Raw genomic sequence first — 25,776 nt, forward strand, 5'->3', positions numbered from 1 at the left:
ACTGAGGGTAGAGGATTACGGTCACAAAGCCAGGATTGCATAGGATCAGAAGCCCAGCCTGGCTTCCAAGCCCGTGCTCATCACCTGTGGCAAACATGGCCTCCTGGTGCTAAAGAATGAAGGACCTTGGCTTTAGGTGTGAACTTAATTGAGTCCTTTTAGTCAAGGTCTTGTCTATGGCAGGATGATTTTTTGAAAAATATGACTTTGTGTTTTTCTCCTTATAATTTTCCTTAATGTTTTCCAAAAGGGAAACCGGGCCATTTGCTCCGCTTTACTTCAGGGGAGGACTGAAGCAGAAATTTTCTGCAAGATCTGTCTGTCCCTGGTTGGCTATTATTTTGTTAAGCCTGAAGAGAGTACTTTGGGTGTCCTGGTGTGAGGAAAAAGGGGCAAATATTTTAAAGAACTTAAGGAAGGAAGGGGAACTTTCCAGGGGTTGGAAAAGAGGAGGGTGGTAGATTCTGAGATGAGTGGGAAACTGGTGCTTAGCTTTTAGGTTTTTCACTGCGAACTGGCCTGACTTTCAAGAGTGTGACAGAGGGTATGACTGGGGGGCTGACTTCAAGTCTGATTCCGACATGGCAGGGTCATAGACAGAAACTGGATTTCAAGGAACCACTTGTTGGCTATTAGCTGTCAATATGACAGACAAGTGGGTGGAGACTCTGCCCCTGATTTCTGGCACCATATAATCCTTCCATATTTGGTGTCTGAGACTAAGTTGGTAAGAGAGATGCTTGGAAACTACTTAATTTTCTTTAAAGAGAACAAGGGATGTTATTGCTGGAACACCTGAGTCTGGGACTGAGATGCATCCTATTACTTGCAAATCTCAATTTCTATGATTCTAAGTCCTGTGACTTGTTGACACACCATCAAGTTGCCCTTCACCTTTCAATCCTTCTAGTCTTACGTGCTACTCTACCCTCATGCCTGGTGGTGGTGGTTCTATGGTGGGAACTCCTCAAAGTTGCTCTGACTGATAATTATAAGCTTATTTCTTCTGGATATAAATGTTCAAGGAATAAGGGCTAGCCCAATGGGATTAATCCCAGGCTGCTAAATAAATAGTAGGTCTTGTTATTCTCCTTTATTATGTCCACAATACTCCTTCCTACCACAGGAATGGGTCCTGTCCCTTCAGCAGAGGCCTCCCCTTGATGAAGGCTCAGGGCAGCAGATACCTCAATAAGTCTGTTTCTGAGATGCTAGAAGCACAAGGAATGGCCACCGCTTATCCAGGGTAAGGTTAGGAATAAAACTCAAAGTTTCTTTTTAAACAAGTCTTTTTAGTAGAATACCAAATTATGCAAACAGAATGATCTCAGATATACAAAAGCAATGGCTTGATAACAAACTAGAAGGAAATATACGGCCATGTTAAGAGGAATCTGTCTTTGAATGAAGGGATGACGGGTGGGATTTTTCTTGCTTCTTTATACATTTCTCCACTTTCTGCATTTTCTATGAGTATGCACTGTTGTTCTAATTTTTTAAAAGGTTCAAAACGACAATACCATTATTTGTCCTTTTTAAAATACCGTAAGCCTGAACATTTAGATACTGAGGAATTTGGAAAACAATTTTGAAAAAAAAAATTTTGGAGACTCATTTTCTCGAATAGCTTTTCACAGATGTAGGTTCAGCTTGTCTGCACAGAAACCAAGATAACTCTATCGAGTGAATATAATGTTTACTGATTTTCCCAATTCTTCTGAACGAAAGAATGAAGAAGACTTCATAACGTGTACGTCTGGATTACAAAAGGATGCATCACCTTTCCTGCAGTTTCAAATTAGAGCCGTGGATGCAGAAATAAGACGACTGGAGATAACAGGACCTCCGTGGAGGTGAGGTTGCCAGGTTCTTATTTAATAAGCTATACCAGGACTTACTGTTACCACTTAGACTAAGTTCTGCTGACTCATTAAAGTGCACAGCACAGATTCGTTTAATTACAGATGACTACTTTTAGCACAATCAATTTTCATCCAGTCTCAGAATACAGATTTCATTCACATAACTGCAATTAACACTGTTTCTTTTTTCTATTTCTAATCAATTTTAGAGAAACCTGAAATACATTTGAATTTTAACCATTATAGACACGACTGAGGGGATTTTATGTATTGATGATTTTCTTAGCTGTTCTGGGATTTTGTAGATTTTTTTTTTTTATACTCTACAGGTAATAAGTTAACTGCTTACATCAGAAATGAGCTATCCGCAATCCATTTTCATTTTTAAAAATAGCTTTCTGATTATAACAATGGTAGATAGTCATAAGAAACTTGGGATATGTGGTAGAGTGGTTAAGAATAGCAGCTCTCTCCTCAGATGGACATGGGAACAAATGTGGCTTGATCACTGACCTTCTGCCAAGACCTTTGACTCCTCTAGGTCTCATTTTCCTTATCTTTAAAGTGAACCTATAGTACTGATCTTGGTCAGTTATTTTGAAGATTAAATGAGAAAATATATCTGTGGCATGAAACACATGGAAATGTTCAATAAGTGCAGGTGTGCTTATTAATATTTTTGTATCACTGAAAAAAAAGTAAAGAATGAAACAAAGATCACCTACAACCTCAAAGCACAAATATACATCTATGAGTATCTTGGTGTTTTAATTTGCTGTAAATACATACCCTCTTCTAGATACCTTTCCTCTCTTTATTTAAGTCTTTCCCTTCTACCTAATTATTACAAAATTGGAGCAAAATTAAGAAGATTATGGAGAAAACAGACTGTTACATAGCATAAAACGATATTTAAGGAGAGTTATTACAACATGGAGCAGGCCTCGGGTTATACTATTCCTTTGTACGTAGCGTGATCACAGTAATAGAAAACAACAACAAATTACATGTTGGGAAAATAATCACAGTAGAGAAATGCACCCATAGCATTACTTTCACTGGGTAGGATTGTGAGTAATTGTCCCATCATCTTTCCTTGTATTTTACAGCATTTCCCAAATTTTCTATAGCTAACATATTATTTTTGTGAAAAAGTAAGATTTGGCTAAAAAATACTTACTTCTGGAGTTTCTGGGTGCCTCAGTTGGTTGAGTACTCGACTCTTGATGTTGGCTCAGGTCATGATCTCAGGTTCATGAGATTAAGCCCCTGTCAGGCTATGAGCTCGAAGTGGAGTCTGTTTGGGATTCTCTCTCTCCCTCTTCCTCTGCCCCTCCCCCACTTGTGTGCTCTCTCACGCTCTCTAAAAAATTAATAAAACCTCAAAAAAAATACTTCTTTTCGATCTCAATTCCTCCATAATGTTTCTCCAAAGACCCTCAACTTGAAGCATCTCTTGCTTCTCTGAGCTCCTTTGAACTAACATTGTGTACCAGTGGTTAGGAAGAAGAGAGATGTGTGCTAGAAGCTTCTATTATCCCTGTAAACTTGAGTACATCATTCAAATCCATCTGTACATTGTTTTTTATCATTTGTAAAGTAAGAAGACTAAATTGATTAGACAATAGCTCAAGTTTTTTTGTCTACACAGATTGACTCAGAGGATCAGAGTAAGTGGGACAGGAAGTGGGCTTCTAGCCTATTCACTGATCTCTAAAAATCATACTTCAAAGCATTTTCCCAAGAGTAAAATTGACATTTCCCCTTTACTTTTTGATTGTAAAACTAGAAAATAAAAATTTCTGTGAGAACCATGACAAAATTAAATACTAATTAAATTAAAATACAAAGAATTAAAAAAATAAGCAATTTAATTTAGAACCAGGGAATTTTAAGGAAGAACAGCATATTGCTAGTTCCCACTCACCAGTCTATTTTGGTTATCCTTGAGTTAAAATAGAGATACTTTCAATTTTATGGTCAAACATAATTGTTGAGTTGTGCTGTGAAAGAACTGTTTGATGTGAGATGATATGCTCTATGTGCCTGTGAGGAGTCTGACTTTCTTTTTGCTTCTTTAGACATCCATTGATTAACTGTCACTGGATCAAAACTTAAACAAACAATCCATTCTCTATATGCAAAAGAAAAGAGAGTAGCCCTTACATGGCAAGGAATGGAAATCACAGTGCAAATTTGGACAAAATATCTGCCACAACAAAAATTTTTTGTCAAAGTGAAATTATATGTAGATCAGTGAGAGACCTTATTGCCCTGAGATTCAGTAACCCAGGCTAGCAAAACATGGCTGAAACATCCCCACTCACATCTCTTATTGACTAAAAGCTAATATTAGCCAAAGATTCCATGTGGCTGCCCAAAGAATATATTCAACCTGGGGCTGTAAAGATGTTTAACACCCTGTTCAAGGATGGGATAGAATTTTGATTGGTCAGAATTAGTTTGAGCTCTGGGTGCAGTTCTGAGTGTCCCATGTAGTGAGGTCATCGGCAAACTGGAGTCTATTCAGGCAAGAGTGAATGGGCAAGAGTAACCCAGTTTATGAAGCGATTTACTGGTACAGTGAGGCTCAGAGCTGGGTGAGAAGCCTTAGCCTTATCTTGCAGACAGAAGAACTTGGGTGAATGAATGGCAGTTCCTGGGGGACAGATTTTTATTAAATGCCTAAAAATGTAAGAAGGATGGGTTCCCCAACATTAGAAGTCTTTTTATTTTCTTAAGAGAGGGGGGATGGGAGGTGGTAGGTGAGGGGAGGGGCAGAGGGTCTGAGGAAGAGGGAGAGAGAGAATCTCAAGCAGGCTCCAAGCCCCGCATGGAGCCTGACGCAGGGCTCGATCTCACAACCCTGAGATCATAACCTGAGCCCAAATCAAGAGTTGGACATCTAATCAATTGAGCCACCCAGGTACCCCAACATTAGAAGTGGAACGACCAATGTGAGGAATGCTTGTAAAGGTGACTCACAGATTAGTTTGACCCGATGAATTCTATAATCTCTTATGACCCCGAGGATCAGACTGCAACATTATTAATGAGCTGATTTACCGAGTCAAACAGGAAGGCTCAAATTTATAAAATCTCTATGCGATCCTTTCTCAATCTAAACAGTATAGGGAAGAAGACTCATGGGCTTTGGCATCAGGTAGAACGGGCTGCAATACTGGCCATATCTCCTGTCACGAGACCTTTGGCAATTTAGCTCACCTCTTTAACTTGGCTTCCTCGTTTGTAAAATGTAAAAAAGTCTCGTAGAGTGGTTGTGCAGATGAAGGAAAACAAAGTGCTTAAAACTTGTAACATTAAGAATGAAGGAATTGGGGGACCCTGGTGCTCAATTGGTTAAGCATCTGCCTTCGGCTCAGGTCATGATCCCAGGATTCTGAATATCTGCTCAGAGGGGAGTCTGCTTCTCCCTCCCTCTCTACTACTCCTCCCTGCTCATGCTCTCTCTCAAATAAATAAAATCTTAAAAAAAAAAATGAAGGAATTGGCAGTTAATGTAATTTTATACTCGTAAATGAAAAAATTACTTTTCAGGATAGAGAGAGGATGCCATATCATAACCTGTAAACTGTGTGGTTCAGAAGTTTTAAAAAATAAAACTTTTGGTACTAGCACTCAACATAGATTTTCTGGTTGCTTCAGGGTTAGACATGCTTCCTTGTTTAATGAAATGGGCCATCACTGCCCAAGTTGGCAGGCACCTGGGCAAATAGCCCGAGGCTTTCACCAAACAACGATTGGTTGCAAAATGTGGGGAGAAAAAATTGGAAATGATGGGAAGTAGAGGAAAGGGCACAGGGGGCTGGAAATAATACAATACAAGGCTTGAGCAGGATGTCAGAAGGCAACCAAGAGCCATTTCTAACAAAATCTTAGATATTTTCCTGTTCTTTCTCTTCTTCCTCCCAGGGCAAGCAACAGAGAGGAATGGAGTATGAAAGCACAAGGAGCAGAACTTGTCCAAATGGGCAGGGGTCATTTTTGAAAGAGCTTTTTAGCATATTCATTAGCAAATGAATGCCTTCGTGGAGCCAAAGTTTCGCAAGATTTTATCTATTGTGGCTCCAGTGGGGTCTGTATTCACAACGGAAAACTGCCCTCCAGGGGCACTGGGCCTGGAGGTTTGTAGACCAAACCTGGGGTTTGCTGCTGCTTGGGAATAAGGTTTTATGGGGCCGATTTCTTAGCAGCTGTTTATGTTTTGCAGGCTTCCTGACTGCTCTGTGGGCAGTTGGTGACCGAGGGCCAGAGGGCTACTTTACCATGGGCACAAGGAGGTGGGAGGGCCCTTGGGCTTGAGCCTTGCCTCACATCCACGTGGTAACATGTCCTGTGATAAAAGAAGTGGTCTGTGGATAGTGGTAGTGGGATCCCTGGCAGGCGACTTTCCTTTTGTAAAAGGCGAATGTCTGACTTAGCTTTTGATTGATGAGGCATCCACTTCAAAGATGGCTACCTTGAATAACCACATTATGCTACTCACTCTAGATAAAGAGTCAGGTTGGGCATGTCCCCCCCCCAATTTTAGAGATCTTGATTGATTTATAACTGACCATTTGGGCTACTTGCTTTTTTCTCTTCCCATGTTTTAAATTCCTGTACTTATGCTTTAAATTCATCAATAAAGAATGAGCCCTCAAAACCCTAGGCCCCCACCTTGAACTCCCATAAAAGCAGAACCCCAGGCCCACTCTCTTTCTCTCTATGCATGACCTCACTGTGTGGCCCCAGGTAGGCCATGAAATTCCCAGGACTTGTAAGTATTACACTTCTTTTTCAAAGTTTCCTGGTGGTTATTGCTGAGTATCTTGAAATCATAATAAGAACCACAAGGGCTGGTCCAGCCACAAAACTGGTTCTTGATAGGCTGAGACCAACACAGAACAATCATGAACAACAGGCAATGTGATTCAGTTCCAGAGGGGGTTTCTTCTCCTTTAGCCACGGCCACAAGTGGTGAAAAAGTTACAGAGAAACTCCCTACTAGCTTTAATAAAATAAGGTATTGGAAATATTTACGAAACCCAAACTATGTGTTTTGCTTTGCACAGCAATATTACTGTGGGAACTACTCTCAAGAAGTTCACTGTCCAATGAAAAAATAAAAATCGAGGCAACTGTAATTCAGGATAGGGTGAACAGATGATGCAAAAAGAGATGAAATTACTTGCTAAAGTCACACTAACTTTGGTAAATAAAAGAGCCAGGACTCAAGATCCTTCATTCTTGAGGTGGAGGCGGAGTCCCTTGCCCGCCTTGACAAACAGATTGCAATGGGAATGACCTGCTGTGGTTTGGGGGCTAGATCCTACAAGGTGATGCAGTTTCTGCCTGCCTCTCCCTCTTCCTCTCAAGACACTCTTTCCTGGAATCTAGCTATCTAGATGGCTCTCTATCTAGCAAGAAAGCCCAGGCCACAAAGAAAGGCCACATGTTGGTGTTCTGGCTGTTGTTGCAGCTAAGATGTCAGGTGATTACTGGCATAAGACATCTGACATGTGAGTGAGAATGACTTTGTTTTTGTTTGTTTGTTTTTTAAAGAGTTTATTTTTAAGCAATCTCTATACCCAATGTGGGGCTAGAACCCACATCCCTGAGATCGGGAGTCGTGTGCTCCGCTGACTGAGCCAGCCAGGTGCCCTGAGAATGCTTTTGGATGATTCCTACCCCTCACCATCACCATGAGCCATCGAGGTGCACTGACACACAATGGAACAAAGATGAGCCATCCTCTCTGAGCCCTACCTAAATTACATATTGTTTGAGCAAAATAAATATATTTTTTTAAAGCCACGAGTGTTGGAGTGATTTGTTACACAATCATAGTAACTGGAACATACTTTAGGTTTGAGGATTGGAGCACAGAAGGAAGACTGGGTGTAGAGATGGGAACTTGAAGGACTGATAGGATAATGAAGTATGGTAGCATTTCCCCAAAGAGTATTCTAGAAACAAAGAGTTCTGTTGTCAAATGAGCTTAAGAAACTATAAGTTAAAGCAGAGGCTGCAAATTGGTGGCGTATGAGCCCAATCTAGCCAAGAGGCATGTTTTTGTTCCCTCAAACTGGATGTAACATTTTCCATCAAAACCCAGATTTCAGATATCTCATGAAGATCTGTTAATATTGGGCCCACATAATGAGAAGCAGCAACTCTCAGGTGATATGTGTGGTCTCCATTTCCTCACGGCCATCACCAGATCATTATCTTTATCTCCTGGAAGTAACTAGTTTGCAACTTCTGGACAAAAGTGAACATGTTCTTTATTGCATGACTTCCCAGGCTCTTCATATGCTAATGGATATTTTAAATTTCTAAGTGGGGATGTAAGCAATAGTCCTTAAATGTATTTACCTTGAACCTTTGAGTGTGCATCTGTCATTAGGGTTCTCTAGAACACACCTTGGAAAATGTTGATACAGAGACTCGGGGCATCTGAAGTTCCACGAAAACAGAAATCTTTGGTGGGATAAATTCGGTGTATCCTGAGAAGCTACCAGGGACAGGAATTTACCACATATAGTTTGTTTTCATGTGATTGTTTCCAGTGAAACTCATCTCCAATTAGCCAGCAGGTTCTCTAATCCTCACATCTGCTGTGTGAATCAGAATTCTTCAAGAATCTGTTGTTGTTATTGTTCTAGAAAAGGAAATGAAACCCAGAACGTGGAGGGAAGAATTAAAATAATTTTTGTAGGTTTTTAAGAAGACAACTCATTTGATGAATTTATCTTGTCAATGCTAACTGGTCATTTAAAATGGCTTTGAAATTACATATAATTATGTATACAGATTGGACAAGGATTGGAAGAAACATTAAAAATGAAAACAGTTAATTTATTAGTGTCATGGAATTCTGGGTAATTCCTAGCCTTTCCTCCCCCAAGTTTCTGATTTCCCTTATTGTTTTTGCTTTTAAAATAACTTTTAAAAGTCTCTTAAATGAGAGAAAACCTTTGATGAAGGAATTATTTTTCTGATGACCAACAACTTAAGTTCTATGATTGGTTCAGGGCCTGCAAAAATGTAAACATCCCTAGCATTAGAATTAGTGATTAAGAGCAGAAGTTTTGGAGTTAGTCTTGGTAGGAATCCTAGTCCTACCACTTACTTGTGGTGTGACCTTGAACAAGTTACAAAATCTCTCCATGTCCCGGTTTCTCCACATTAAAATGGTCTTTTTGGAGGAGGAAATTGAGAGGCTGTGACTGCCAGTGGGCCCTTGAGGTACATGTGGGTAATTAGAGGCTCCTCACCTCCTCCCTCATCCTTTGAATGTCTGGTCTGCCTACTGTTCCCACTTTGAAAGCTGTTCTAAGGAGGCAGCCTTGAGAGGAAGGTGTTGGGGAGACCATCTGGATGGTATAAGTGACTGAACCCAGGGAGGGCCTCTGTATAAACATTTTAAGATTCTGGTGGGCAGGTGTAGAGATCTCATCTTGCAGCCACGTAAGTCAAGCCTCATATCTAAGTTCCCTTGCTTAATAAGCCTGCCACCTACCCATACAGTGTGGTCTGCTGCTTTCCAAGGCCTCTCCTTGCCCTCTGTGTATGGGCCCAGTTTATGAACCAACAACTGGCGAGCCAGCCAGGAGACCAAAGTAACGGGCCTTGGGAAAGTTAGGTGTTCGCAGGGAGAATCTTGTGTGGGCCACTGACCTCTGTGTGGGGAGAGGTGGCCCATGTGTTAGATGCTTGTGGACCACTATGTGAGTCTCAGGAAACCCTGAAAATGCCAGCTGGTCTGATACACTTGCTTGAGAAACTACACATGGCACACTGCGGCAAAGAAGGGAAATGAGCGGCTGCCCCCGTGGGCTGGCCTCTCATGTGGGCAGCTCGCCTGGCCACTGATGCCTGACTGGAGGCTGAAGCTTGAGTTAGAAGGTTGGAAGAACTGAGGCCACAGAAGGACATGCAGTTGTCAACTATTCTGCTACCTTTGGGGCTGGCAGAGACGATGGGAGAGCAAGATAATAGGCTGGAGAACTTAATGGTCAATTTTGCAAAGCTCGGAGGGTGCAAGATGCCTTGGATTAAGATCCAACAGCTTGTGACAAAGCCTGATCTGGACACTGGGAAGTGGAAGGAATACCTGGGAAAGTGAAGAGAGCCAAGAGCAAAGAGGGGGGTGTTGTGATTGACAGTGACAGCCGGCAGCCTCATGCAGTCTGACCCTCCTAGCACAAAGGGAGAATTTAAATAGTAGCTACTTTAGATTCCGATAATAAAGAACAACACCCCCAAACTCTTAGGAGAAACTTGCATTCTTTCTCTGTCCCTTGAAGTTGTAAATCTTATCGTGTCCTTGAAATATAAGTGCCCCAGGAGACAACTAAAACCCTGCCCACGATTGCCTGAGACTGAAGGGAAAGAAGGGGGACAGATGATTTTCACAATACAGATTGCTGTAGAAGCTTCCTTCCCCCAACTCCTGTTTACAACCTCCATAAGATTAGTAATAAAGGGCACGTACAAATCTTAAAAGGCTTCTCTACAAATATTAATGAAAAGCTTTAGCCATGTGAGTGGGTAACCTTCACTTGTTCCATCTGCCAGAGACACATTGGATTTAACTGTTTTATAAACCAGTGAATTTTATATTGTTGTACGAGATTAATGGCTGAAGTTTTGGAATGAAAGCTATGGGGTCTCTGTTTGTGTATGTTCTATATGCCCATAGATCTATACGACTCATGTGATGTTCTTCTTCCTGTGGAGGGTATTACCAACATTAATTTGCAAAAGAGCTCTATTTAATTAGTTTAAAGAAAAGTAAGCTTTGGGGAGCTTGGGTGGCTCAATCAGTCAAGCGTCTGCCTTTGGCTCGGGTCATGATCCCGGAGTCCCAGGACGGAGCCCTGCATCTGGCTCCCTGTTCAGCGGGGAGCCTGCCTCTCTCTCTCCCTCTTCCACGCCCCCCCCCACTTGTGCTCTCTGGCTCTATCTCTCTCTGTCAAATAGATAAATAAAATCTTAAGAAAAAAAAAGAAGAGTAAGCTTTAATATCACTAGTGCACTTATGTAAAACAAGCTTAATTTTTCTTTCATCTGTTACAAGGACAGTTTTCTTGGACTACTGGTTTGTTCTTTTTTTTTTTTTAAAGATTTTATTTATTTATTTCTTTGACAGAGAGAGAGACAGCCAGAGAGACAGCCAGCGAGAGAGGGAACCAAGCAGGGGGAGTGGGAGAGGAAGAAGCAGGCCCATAGCGGAGGAGCCTGATGTGGGCCTCGATCCCTTAACGCCGGGATCACGCCCTGAGCCGAAGGCAGACGCTTAATGGCTGCGCCACCCAGGCGCCCCTATTGGTTTGTTCTTGATGAGATTATGAAAGGTTTTTCTTCACCTTTTAAGTAATCTGCCCAGAAAACAAAGATTCTGTGTTTTTTCTAAATAATTTCCTGTGCTTTATACTGTCTTTGATTACTTAGGGAAAACTGAGACTTCTCCATTAAAAGAGCTAAGTTTTTTACAACTATATAACTTTCTCTACTTGCCTTTGAAGTCTTTGTCACTTTGGTTAAATTGATAATTAAGTATTGTTTCATGGTGACCTTTTCAATCAAGTGTTTTAAACCTTTTGATATTTTTGACAAACTTCACCAAAATCAAATTTTATTTTTATTAATTATTTGTTCAAAATCAAATTTTAAATGAGGGCTTGTGGACCTTGTGCTAACTCTGGGATTTTTCAGATCCCTGGAACATCTCAAAAGATGTTTTCTTCTCCTTATAAAGGAGAGATATTAATCTAATTAGGCTTATTTGATATGCTAAATTTAAAAAGATGCATTATCTGATAAACTTTCCCTAGGGTATATTTATATGGAATTCCTAAAAATCTGATAGGTCCTGGAATAATGGTATCAGTCATAATTTTAAAATGTATGTTGCAGGGATAACCAAATTTCCTTGTCAATCGCATTATAGTGAACTCTCATCAGATCTTTAACTATGGCCATTTTAAAAGTCTTTCGTCATTTATAGACAGTCATTATTTTACTCTGACGCTTTTGCAAAAATGGTCCTGCAAAAGTGCTTCATCTTCAAAGAGATTCACGGAAAAGACTCTGACAAGTACAGGGTTCTAATAACTAAGATCAATTTGCCTTCATGTGGGAGAGACAATAACGGACCTTTTAAATGCTTCCCTAAGGCTACGTGCAAAGCTTCACACTATGTCATGGATGGTAGCCCAGGACCCGTTCCTCTTCTTCCCCACGTCAGTACAATGGGCCCATTACACTGATGATGTAATGTTAACATATGAAGATTTGCCTCTGCGAGGGACACTCTATAGGCTTTGCTGGAACATCTGTGAGGGAAAGATAGGCAGTACACACCCAGAAAGTTCAAGGCCCAAGTGCTGCTGTAAAGTTTTCAGAAATTGTTCGTTAGTATAAGACACACATTATTCTAAAAGCTGTGATTAACAAGATGCAAGCCTATCCAAGCCCCCCAAACACGAGAGAGATGAAAACCTTCGTAGGGATTTTGGGGTTGGAAGGACTTTTATTCCTACCGGGCACAATGCCTCTGCCTCGTACAGTGCCTGATAAGGAAAACGATACATATGGAACTGGGGATCAAGACAAGTCACCTTTGAGAAAGCCAAAATACTGGTAAAGCAGAGGAAAGCTCCGGACATGTCCCACACTGGGCTACCATTTAAATTAGATGTGTCTGTGATTCCAGAAGGTGAGGGTGGGGCACTATGGAGGAGACAAACAGAAGGAGAGACTCCCCCTAAAGTTTTTGTCCCACCTCTGGAAGGGGAGAGAAACCTGACGAACCCCACAGAGCAGCAGCAACTAGCAGTGTACGCGGTGCTCCTTCAGGTCCAGCCTCTCACAAAGGAACAGTATATTGTGATAAGAACTTCCCTTCCTACCGAGGGCGGACCTACTGACCTACCTGTGCCCTTGCTCAAATTCCCACTGGGACTAAATGGGGGACTAAATGGACTAAATGGACTAAGAGGAGCACCCTGTTCGCCAGCCACTGTCTAGAGAAATGCAGGTGCCACTGGGCCTTGTAGGGTATGGAGATCCTCCAAATGCCCTGTCCCTGTTCCTGTGGGGCCCCTGTGGCCTGTGGAGAGAGAATGGCGAAAATTCGCATTGACACCTAGTATACAGATGCCTGGAAGCAAGAATGAATCACAGCGTCCAGTGGGCTGAACTCGGAGCGTTCTGGCTGGTGATCACTCAGGGTCCTGGCTGTCAATCTTTTACACTGACAGTTAGACGGTTCTAAACCGTCTTAGACAATTGGTTTAGACAATGAGAAGCCAAAGGACCATGAATAAGCCCTTGTGTGGTCAAGATATATGGAAAGACATTTGGGTTCATCTGCAAGAGCCTGAGGCAGTCCTCACTGTGATCCATGTCATAACCCATAAGGCACTGATCCCCGCTGGAAATCAGGAAGCTGATGCCCTAACCTGGGTACAAGTGCTAGCAATTGACTCTCTCTCTCTCTCTCTTTTTTAAGATTTATTTATTTATTTGAGAGGGGGTGGGGAAGGGCAGAGCGGGAGAGAGGGAGAGAATCTTAAAGCAGACTCTGTGCTGAGTGCAGAGCCCAACAAGGGACTTGATCCCACTACCCCAAGATCACCATCTGAGCTGAAACCAATAGTCAGATGCTTAACCAACTGCACCACTCAGGCACCCCACAACTGACTCTTTAGTAGATAGAAAAGATTGGATGCATAGAAAAAATGGCCACTACAGCACCCAGGTGGGATGACATATTGGCAAGGATGCAGGATTGCCCTTGAAATACATTGACTTGGTTAACGCGTTCACAGCACATCTCGTGGGTTCTAAATAATGCCCAAGGCAATTGCCAGAGAAGTCTGGGGCCACCCGCAGGAGTTCGCAACCTGTGAAAGATTGGCAAATTGATTATATTGGCGCTCTCTCTCAGAGCAGGGTTCTAAATATGCCTTGGTGTAGGCGGACACTGCCTCTGGCCTAACCCAAGTTTTCCCATCACTGTGTAAATCGGGCTGCCACCACTAGGGAATTAGAAAAGCTGAATACCATGGACAGATCCCCTTGCCAAAAAGACAGTGATCAGCAGTCACATTTCAAAGGTGATGATATGCAAGATTGGTCAAAAGAACGTGACATTCAACAGAGGTTCCATGTCCCCTATAACCCACAAGCGGTAGAGTTAATGGAAAGGAAAAATAAAATATTAAAGCAATAGGTTAGATTACTTACAGGTAAAGCTATCTTGGCTGGATAGACTAAAGTACTGTTCCAGGCTTTAATTCATTTGAACAATCAACCAGTAGGGCCTGTTGCCCTGTATGCCAAACTGGGGACCCTGGCTGAGATGCCCCATGCTGTAAAGATATAAAAGTCATGGGAAACAACCATTCCCCTGACTTTTACCCTCAATCAACATGCTGTGCTGCCCAGAACACCAAGACCCACCAAGCCTGGGAAAGGTGTCATCTATTGGAATTTGCAATGTCCCACTGGAATGGCTAAGTGACTTTGCACCCCTGAGTGAGGGGGAACTACTTAATCTCCACTGGGATTCCATTGTCCTATTATAAGCTGAACCTGTTGAAATGTGCTATACCTGGAATGGAACATGCATCATTGGAAGAGGGGGAAAAAGTGGGGGTTCTGGTCTAGTATATCCCACCCCCAGTCTGCCTCCTCATGCCCGACAGTGCTGTCTCCCTTGGCCAACATTTACGGTATATACAACCAGGTCAAGTTCCTAAAGCTGCCAATCTCCCTCTTCTCAAGGCTGGGTGGGGAGGTTCTGTTTTCCACTGATAAAATCATTTGGTTGCCTCCTTTGTTTCCTCCATTGGCCTGGAGGACATTACTGCACACACAGAAGCTCTTACTAAATTCACCCAACAAGCTTTCAGTGATAGCTAGCAAAGCCTATCCTTAATGAATACTGAAATGTCTCTAGTGAATAAAAGCTGTCCTCCAAAATAGGTTAGCTCTGGGCATTATTATTGCTTTGCAGGGAGGTATCTGTGCCATTATCCAAAGAAAATGTTGTATGCTCATACCTGATGAGTCTAGTATGTATCATCTTTATTAAATTACAGAAAAATACAAAGGAATGCCCTGAGTGATCTGAACCCCAGTATAGAGGACTTAGTAAATCAGGGGTTCAGAAGATGGGGTTCTTGATGGAGAAAATTGTTACTTATTTTGGGAATCATCCTAATCTATTTTCTTTTACATATGCCTATATTGTTGCTATAGTATCTGCCTCCCGTGCAGCCAGACAACCACCAAACAAGCCACCTCCATGTTTAGTAACACCCCTTGCTGACCACTCAGGGTACATGGCAGAAGAGGGGGACACATACGATTGTGAGAGCCCAACAAGAGAGATAAAACATTAGAAGGGGTCATTAAGAGAAGTGACCACTTGTTAACCCTTGAGTTGGACCCAGGCAATTGGAGGCTCCTTACCCCATCCCTTGTCCTTGGCATGTACATTCTGCCTACAGCTCCCACTGTGGGAGCTATTTTCAAGGATGTAGGCTTTATTTTTTATTTTAAAGATTTTATTTATTTATTTGTCAGAGAGAGAGAGAGCGCACAAGCAGGGGGCAGCAGGCAGAGGGAGAAGCAGGCTCTCCGCTGAGCAAGGAGCCTGATGTGGAAGTAGATCCCTGGACCCTGGGATCATGACCTGAGCCAAAGGCAGATGCTTAACCAACTAAGACACCCAGGCGTCCCAAGGATATAGCCTTTAGATAGTAAGGTTTTATTGCAACCTTCTGCACTGAATATGCGACTAACTCAGTTAAGGTCTCTAGATAAACTTTTCACATTTGGCAGGTGGGTGTGGAGATCTACTCATCTTGCTGCCCAAGACAAGCCCTGGAAAAAGTTCCCTTGCTTCTTAAACTTGCCACCTGCTAATCTAGAGTTCTCTGCCTCTTTCTTCAGTCTCTCCTTGCCCTCCAAGTGCAGAGGTCAGTTTGCAAACCAACAAATGGGAGTGATGCTTACCTGATAGGGCTGCCATCAGCACCGAGTGACCTGATGAATGGCCCAAGGACATGGAGCCCACCAGGGATAGCACTTAGAGCTGTAACTAAATCTACCTTAGAATGTCTGAGCATGGAAACCAGTTCTTTCCTCCTCCCCTTTTCTTAGCTAGAGGGCAAGGCCACGAGGGCATTGGTTTAGAAGCAGTTCCTTTGTCACATTTATTCCTGGTGATAAAGAATTTAACTCACTATGTCTAATAACCATGTAGACACCGCCTTCCATGGTGAAACTCTTCCTCCATTCACACTTTAGGGATATTTAAGGAAAAAAAATTGGGTCAGTTGTTTTGGCAAAGTCAGAATAAAAAAATCCCTGGTGTCATATTGATCATACTGTACTGATATTTTGACTTTTCCCTTTTTCTTTTTGACTACCTGATTGTTACAATGGGTGACCAGGTGGGAAGAGAACCTAGATCCAGTATGCTATCTGAGAGTACCGGGAAAGAAAATGGTTGAAGTTGTTTTCTTTGCCACGGACTCAAACTAGCTGACTCAGTGGTCAGGAAAAGATTCTGAAAAGCCACCAGGAGCTCCCCGGCCCCGGATCAGGTGCTGGTATCACATGAGAAGGGGAATGTGCTCATGCTACCTGAGCTAAGATTCAGATGTTCATAGCTACTGTGGAGCTAGGTAGCTTCTGCGATGCCCACCAATGCCTCAGAAAAATTCCAGATGGTCAAAATCATCACATATTCTCCTTATGTATTGATTTATTGGCCTGTGAGGATTAATTTGGATGGAAGTGGAGAAATATTTTCTCTGCCAAGGATACTAGGCATTGAATCGAGCTTCTTGGCAGTGGCTGTCTCATTCCCAGTATCAAAACACAGAAGAGGAGCCCAATATAATGGCAGGCCAGAGACTCCACTGGCTCAGGAAAAAAATCTACTGTTGGAACACTGTTTTCTACAGAACCTAACAAAAAATGGAAAGGAGGCTATGGATGGATTGAGATTCCTCTATTTTCAATTATTAGACTGTACTGGCAAAATTTGCTGACTTTAACAAATGACATAGACCTGTATTGGTATTTGGAGCTATGTTATAATTAGAAACACATTTTGAAAGGCTGGATGCAATACTTTTAAAAAGAAATACTTAGATGTACAAGAGAGTAGTGCTTTTCTAATGTCTTTATAAAATGGATTTTTTTCATTTTCAGAATCTCTTAAAAGTATTTCATAAAATTTGAAGGGAGGTATTTTCTCAAAATAATTTATTCTATATACTTACACATTTAGCACACTCGTTTAGCAAAATTATCAACAAGCCTACTATGTAGCAGGCAATGTTCTAGTCACCAGGGTATAGCAATAAACAAGACAGCTGCTGATCCTGCCACTGGAGTGTGCAGTGTGGTGGGGCATGGACCAATGCAATCCAGTCCTGGAAGAAAAGGTGCTCTGGGAGCAAAGAAGAGGGGAACCCAACCTAGACTTAGGAGTTCAGGGATCTTCCTGGAAGCAGAGAAAGCCAACTGAGACTCTAAGGGTGAACAGAAGTTAGCCAGGTAAGGGGATGAAGAAAGAATATTTCCGATAGGTGGAAGAGCATGTGCAAAGGCTAAGAGGAAGATTACACGGCTTATCCTGGGAACTGATGATTTATTACGATGCCAGTGTAGACATCAAAGTGGGAGTCAGAGTTGAGGCAAGAATGGTCCAGAACATGCAGGACCTTGTAAGGCTAGGTCAATGAGTTTGGACTTTATTCTAAGGTTAAAGTGGGAACTCATGACTCAGATTTGTATTTAAAAAGATTACTCTGACTGAAATGAAAAGAATGGAATAAGTAGGGCATTCTATCCACTCCGGAGGCAGCAAGACAAGTTACAAGGCTGTTAGAATTGTCTGTATAAGAGATGATGGTGCCCAGAATAGAGTGTTGGCAGTGGAGGTGGTGACAAATGGGTGGATTTGAGAGCTAGAACAGAAAAGGTGAAATCGGGTCATGGTGAAGACCTCAGATCTGGATATCTTCAGCCTGAAGGGCTTCTGGTGTCTGAGCACAGATGTTGAGTAGGCTCTTGCCTACATGGCTGTGGTCTCAAGAGGAAAATCACAGCCAGAGTTGTGGATTTTCTCATTGCAGTGGTGACTGGAATCACAGGAAGGGATGTGCTGAACCAGTGAGAGTGTGTCAGGAAGGAGAGCAGGCTGCCCGGCATTGCGCTCTGGGGAACATCCGCGACAAAGAATAGGCAGAGGAGGAAGAACTCACTGGAGAGAAACTCCAATGGAAGAGAATCCTGGAGGGGAAGAAGTGTTTACCAGTGTGGAGTGTTGTGGCTGCAGCACCTCTGAGAGCATGAACAGCAAAGGAGATGTGATGAGTTTGTCCACGGCAATATCTGTGGAATAGAGAAGCCAGGTTGCCATGGATTGAGGACAAATGAGAACAAGAAGACACTATGACAGTAAATACAACCATCTTTGGAGTGTTTGTGGAGTTACTGAAGCTATGAAGTATCTGAAAAATGCTGATCTTCATTTCACTGGCTCTTCCCCTCCAATTTCATGCTTTTACCCCTACCCACCCACTTTCCAGTCTACTTACTTATCTATCTAATCTTTAAGGGATAAGCCAAATGTTGTATTTGAACCTTAGCCAAGGCTAAGGATGTGAGTGGGGTAGGGAAAGGAACAGCCATGTTTTCTTTTCCTGTTCATTGACTCATAGAATCTGGGCATTGCATCAGGAAGGAAGAGGCCCCAGGAGCATCTAATACAACCCCTCCCTGTGGGGATGAATTGTGGGGGTGGGGCAGAAAAGAGATAAATTAGGAGGTCTCTTGCAATAATCTGGGTGGAGATCAGGGTGATTGCAACAAAAAAAGAGAGAAAAGAGTGAACCAGAGATTTTCTGAGTGAAGAAATAAGAGGATTTAGTGACAAAACGAAATTGCTTCTTACTAAGAGCAGCAATACTGCCACTTTGAATATGTATAACTTTTAAAGAGCTTTCAAGTACATGAACTTATTTACCTTCATAAGTGAGTTTTTCGAGGTCACCAGATAGTTAATAAATGAACCAGGCCCAGGCCCACACCTCCTAATTCCTGCTCTTTATACCCTTTTCATTGATGCAGCCTTGTTTCCCTCGTCCCACTCTGCAGCTCTAACCTATCCTTAGCTTTAAGGATCAATCAATGTCGTTGCTTGGCAAATATTATCTTGGTAGGAGGAAAGAGCAGAACAGAGCCCTTCTGCTTGTCTCCTGTCACTTAATTTTCTGAGACAAACCAAGTTCATTCTGTTTAGAAATACAAGGTCATTGATACTGCTCTCAGCTTCTTTTCTATCAGGAATGAAGGCAACTACAGTGGAATGTTAAAATGGGAGTCTTTCAGTTTAAGTGTTGGCTGCAGTTCCAAAAAAAAGAAAAAGGAAAGAAAAAAGAATGAACAATAGGTGCTGACTCTATATATAGGATTTGTTAAAGAATGGTATATATGTATATATATTTCCAACATTTTGCCTATACCCTTTATAAAAGGGCTAACGTTGAAGGTGCCAGAGGACAGCATTTCTAGGCAGTGAGTGGTCAAGGATGTGCATTTCTCATGACCAGGTTTGAGCCCACCAAGGGGTGAGCCAACCTGGAGTTACCTTGAATTCTACCCAAGAGGACTTCCTGGAAAGGTGAGGATTAGTGACCTTCTCACTGGAATTGAAGTTGGATCTTCCCAGCAGGAATCTCTGAGAGACCCACAAAAGCAGAACATGAAAAGAATATACTCACATTACACATCCCACTGAGCCCAGAGAGTGCTTATGCCAGGCTATGATTGTATCTGCCACGTAGGGCCGGGTTCCTTCCCCTACTCCTCACAGCTCTGGTCCTACCACGGAGGGCTCAGGAGCTGTGACTAATGAGCAGAGTGGGCAGAAGTGGAGCCAGGAGACAGACAGAAGGTCCACCTGGTAACTTTCCAACCACAAAGGATCAGGCCTACAGGTTTCCTAGCTTGGGAAGTAAAGAAGCTCTAAATTGTGATATGAAAGGAGTCATGTAATTACTACAGAAAGCTATGTATCTTAGTTATGGAAATAACACTGCTTTTGGGGCTGAGAGTGTCTGGAGGACTTTTTATTATCTTAGAGTGACTGGAAAAGTTAAGGTTGAATTATGTTTTCCCAAAAGATATGGTAAAGTTGTAACCTCTGGTATCTTATTTGAATGTGATCGTATTTGAAAATAGGGTCTTTGCAGATGTAATCAGGTTCAGATGAGGTTCTTATGGTGGGTCCCATTCCAATGTGATTGGTGTCCTTATAAGAAGAAGGAAATTTGGACACGGGTGCACACAGAGTGGAGAACACCATGTAAAGACAAAGACATGGAGGAAAGGCAGTCATGTGGGGACTGAGGCAGAGACTGGAGTTAAGCCACCACAAGCCGAGGAATGCTTGGGGCTATCAGAAACTGGAGGAGGCAAGGAATGGTCCCCCCACTCCCCCAAAAGCTTTGGAAGGAGCATGGCCCTGCCAACAGCTTGACTTCAGATTTTTAGCCTCTAGAACTGAGACAATGAATCTCTGTTGTTTTAAGCCACCCAGTTTGTGGTGCTTTGCTACAATAGCCATGGGAAATGAATACAAAGGACCAACCTATGATTTCAGAAGCTGGGATAAAACTAGCTCACAAATGGGGTTTGAATGGGCAGAAGATAACCTGAAATTTTCTTTTACTCTCACTCTGTCAAGTTCTACCATTAAATGAAAAGAGCCAAGAGACCTAATGCCTGATATGTGCCCAACAAATACTTGTGTATGAAGGATTACTGAGCTTGCTGAGAACACTCTATATCATTTAATTTCTCAAATGAGCTTATGTGTGTTATTTCCATTTTTATAATGACGGAGCTGATGTCACAGGAATTACATAACTTGTCTAAGGAAAATGGCTCATAGCACAGTACTGGGATTTGAACATAGGCCTTCTTGACTCCAGTAAATGTTTTTTTTCACTCCACCATGAGATTAGTCCAGAAAGCACTGGGGAGATGTCCAATGGCCTGTGTCCTCTTATAGTTCATGTTCAGAGAACTATGCCTCATTGGAAAATATTTCTTAGAATCTGAATGCAAGAGTACATTTTTTGGGCAATTTTGATTCTTAAAATGACTAACTGAAAAGAGGAAAACAGACAGAGAATAGGTTGTGTAGCTCAAATCAATTCAACATGGATTAAAACCTAGGCTTCACGTCTGTGTGATGTCGCTGGACTATGAACCTGAGAAAGACGGTTCTTGACCTCAAGTAGCTTGGTCACCTGGAAGGAAGGTTTTGGGGTGTTGAAAACTACTCTGGACCAGAAGTCAGAAGACGTGAACTCTTGTCTTGGTACCATAGCTCCTGAGGAATGTGATCTCAGCTGTATCAAAGAACCTTTCTCTATTTCCAAATGTTTGATAAATTTTTCCGTAAACTGTGTAGAGTTACGCTAGAATCAGGTGATGTTATTGCTTTGTTGTTGTTGTTTATAAAAATTTCTTGTATGACTTAAATGTCCAAAGAGATGTGACACAATCTATCAGTCAGTATGAGTGCTGCTAACTAGCCCGGCACAAACAATCCTGTTTAAGTTCTGGGAGGACAAAACCGCATTAGGAGCTTTTTTCCCCCCTCCTTGGAGCCAGAGCTTGTGATTTATTTTTTAAAAGGATATTTAGAATCCTAGAACACTGCTGACTCAAGAGAAATGTAAAGGTCAATTGTTACATCTAAGCTATGCTGTCAGGACATCTGAATAATTAAAAGGTTGTTTTCAGAGATAATTGTAGTCCCACATTTGAACAAGTATTTAATGACAATAAACTATAAACGCACTCTGTTTTCATATGGTGAACTCTCCGGAGCCCATTAACTGTCCAGATGGCAGAGAATAGAAGGATTAAAACAGATTTAAATTAGGGCTCACCTAAATCTTTCAAAGTAGACTTAAGTGAGTGTTAGGGCATATTTTTAGAAATGTCTTACACTCATTCAAAATTTGAGGGGACAAGGCCTTTGTTTGATTTAGGTATTTGTATTTGGGTTAATATTTTTTGATAAAATACCTGGAAGATTTTAAAAATTGTTTTCCTTGTAGACAATTAAAAAATGAATGAATAAAAAGAAAAATAATCCTATTAAATTTACTACTTAGATATAATAACTGGCAGTAACTTTGGTATATCTTATCTTAGGCTTTATCTGTATATATACATATAAAAACAATTGCTCATGAACTTAGTGTCAGGCCAGTTACTTCCTTCTCTGAGTTTCAGTTTTCCTACCTATAAAAAAAGTTAAAGCATTTACTTCAAAGGATATTTGTTGTTTTGTTTTGTTTTGTTTTTTTAAAGAAGGCTCCATGCCTAACATGGAGTCCAATGCTGGGCTTGAACTCACAACCCTGAACTCACAAGACCTGAGCAGAGATCGAGTCAGATACTTAACCTACTGAGCCACCCAGGCACCCCTCAAAGGATAGTTGTGAGGAGTAGATTTCATAATACTTATAAAATACTTAGCAGAGTAGCTGGAATATAATAAATGCTCAATTAAGTGTTAGCAATTGTAAGTATTTTATTATTTACTCATGAAAGAAACCTTACTGTACATGTGGCTAGATAGCCTTTTATTATAAACATATCTACATGTCATTAAATACATAGCACATCATTTTAATGGCCCTGGAGTATCCCATTACATAGATTTATCTTAATACATTTTACCTTCTCCTATTATTGCTATTATAAAAATTTGCACCAAATACCCTTGGGTATGTATCTTTCCTGCACATGAGCAATTATTTCTTTAGGATTATTAAGGACTTGTTGGGTCAAAAGGCACAAACATTTTGAAGCTTTGATATGTATTATGAAACTGCCTTTCAGAAATATTGTACAAGGATTCTCTGCTAGCAGTGAGTATTATTGTTTAAAACAATTCTTTGCCACAGGGGCAACTAATGAAGTTAACATTTTTTCCCCCACATACATGTTCCTGGTAGAAAATTTGTAAAACTGTCTCTGGCTGCTGAGAAAACTTTTAATGATTCACTTTATTTAATGGACATAGGACTATTTGGGTTGCATATATCTTCTTGAGTCAGTACTGGTAAATTATATTTTACTAGGAATTATTCAATTTCTCTAAATTTTTCAATTTTTGACTTTTTTTTACTACCTTTAAGCCTGTGTTATTTTTAGATATGGCTCTCTTTTTACTTCTAATAGTATTTACATGTGTCTTTTCTCTTTTTTAAAAAAATCAACATTCTCAGAAATTTGTTCATTTTATTAGTCTTAAAAAAAGACTTTGGCTTTTTTTCTTCTCTATTATATCTTTGTTTTCTAGTTTATTAATTTCTGCTAAGGTTATTGTTTTGTTTTTCCCATTTTCTTTGAGTTAGTTGTTTTTTCTCTAACTTTTTAGATGTCTTAAGTTGATGCTTAATCTACAATGTTTAGTCTTCTCTTCTAATGTAAATATTTAAGAGTATCTGGTACTCTTTTTTTTATTTATAGAGGTGCCAGAGGGTATCCATTCTACTGTATTGCAGAACTTACATTGTACGTCTAACTTTGTATTTTCTATTATATCATCAAGGTAAAATTTAATTTAATCAATATAAGCTGTCCTTTATATTCCCTTTAATCCTTTTTGGTTTGTATTCTACTTTACTTGGTAATGTGTCTAATATAGCTTTGCCCATCTCAGTATTATGAATTTTTCTGTATAATTTTGTTTGTATTTCTTTTGAAAACATTTAATTGTATTTTATTTTTGAGACTGTGAGAGTATCTTTGTTTTCTAACAGAAGAATTTAACTCATTTATATTTATTGTGAAAGCTGACATAAGAGGACTTACTTTTGTTCTTTCCCCTCATCATTTGTCGTATTGATAAGCTTTTTTCTCCTCTTTTTTGCCTGTATTAATTTGAAAGTATTACATTAATTTTTATTGTATTAGTAGTTACCATTCAATTAAAAACAATTCTGATCTTTTATTTCTCTACTGATTGAACAATAAATATCATATTGAATTCCTTTATTTAAGGTGAGAGATTTATTACCCCTTTTACTCCTTTCCACTCTTACCTTGTCCTCCCAGGGTTTGCTGAAAAGTCAAGTTTTTAGACTCAGATTGTTAATAAAGACAATAAGTGTTTTCTTTCAAGAATAGTCTTAAAATATTTTTAGAAATTCTTCAAAGTTTCTGGCATGCTAGTGGCACTCATTCCTATTATCCAGTACTGACCATGACTTTTTCCACCTGTATCTGGCTTCTTTGATTATTTCAATAATTGTCTGAGACTGAATTAAGGGCAGGTTAACAACAGAGAAATAAAATCCAGAATTCAGAAAATTAAATTTCCCTTAAATTGCATTTAATCTGGCTGCTGGCACCAGGGCTGCCTCTGCATATTGATATATCCTTAAAACACATGAATCCAACTTCAACTGTATTAAAGAATAATAGCAATATTTGCTATGGCTTTTCTTGAAGAAATGTTAACAATCCCTTTTCTTGAAGTTGTAAATTCATTTGCTTCTGATAAGTTGTGTAAATTTCCCTGGGAATTAAAATATTTCAATTCTAGGTCCACTTTTGCTATTAAACTTGGAAATTTTGCTTAAACTCTCTGGAGAAGGTAACATTTTGTACAGAAAATCACCAATCTTGGTCCTTCAAGGTTTGGGTTTGAATCCTGACTGTTGCTACTTGCTAATGTATTAATGTGTGCCTTTGGGTAATTTATTCATCTCCAAATGGATTGTTGTTATTTAACTCTTAGGTTTATTTTGAGGATTGAGTGAGATAGCCCATGTGCAAAACTTAATACATGTTTGACAAATAATAGGTGCTTAATAATGTTATAGCATGGTAGGATAACAGCAATAAAGGTATCTCAGAATAAAGGATTTGAAAAATAAATAATTTAACCAATGCATTGATTCTTTTCACTAAGAAGAAAGCACTTCATATATAGTGTAAAAATATTAGGGGGCACCTGGATGGCTCAGTCGGTTGAGTCAGCTCAGGTCATCATCCCAGGGTCCTGGGATTGAGTCCCACATGGGGCTCCTTGCTCGGCGGGAAGCCTGCTTCTCCCTCTGCCTCTGCCTGCTCCTCCCCCTGCTTGTGCTCACTCACTCTCTCTCTCTGACAAATAAATAAATAAATAAATAAATAAATAAATAAATAATCTTTAAAAAAATATATTAGTTTCCTCCCTCAGTGTTCTGATGTAGCTTGCTCTCTAATGACAGGCTTTTAAGGAGAAAAAAGTTTCTAACACAGGCTGTTAATATCGGTTGTTATGGAGACCATAGCCTCTAAACTATTCAGCACATCTAAAATCTGATAATCTTGTTGAAGGAGAGGTTTTCTCCTTTGAGAAGAGAAAATCTACTCTTTCTGGGGGATTCATTCTGGCTGATGACATATTATAATGTAATGCTACCGATTTTCCTTTCCCTCTTTCCTTGAGGTAAGGAAACATAAGTATTTGACCTAAAATTCTAAATTCAGAAAAAATTCCACTTTCAAGAAGATTATTCAAATTTGTCTACAAAATCACATATAAATTAAAAGGCAACTGACATAAATTAATCATAAAGACTTAATTGTTCCTAAGATTTTGTAATTTTTTTCCTTGAATATAGTGTAATTCAGCATCATGTTTTTCAAATGGTGACAAACAATACTGGCTGTGTTCATCATCTAAAAATTACATTAAAAAAGTAAATGGGATACCCCTCAGTCAAGCTTTTGCAAAGTCATAAACATTGCCACTTGATCAAGTTTTCCTAAAGAAAATGGGGCAGAAATGTACAAATGA

General features: G+C 40.5%; 1 protein-coding gene across 4 annotated transcripts in view; it reads right to left on the reverse strand.

Annotated features, from left to right (window-relative positions):
* Positions 1 to 25,776, reverse strand: part of PEX5L (peroxisomal biogenesis factor 5 like) — a 220,109-nt gene that overhangs the window by 20,401 nt on the left and 173,932 nt on the right. The window lies entirely within an intron of this gene.

This window comes from Ursus arctos, unplaced genomic scaffold, assembly GCF_023065955.2.
Source record: "Ursus arctos isolate Adak ecotype North America unplaced genomic scaffold, UrsArc2.0 scaffold_4, whole genome shotgun sequence".
NCBI lineage: Eukaryota > Metazoa > Chordata > Mammalia > Carnivora > Ursidae > Ursus > Ursus arctos.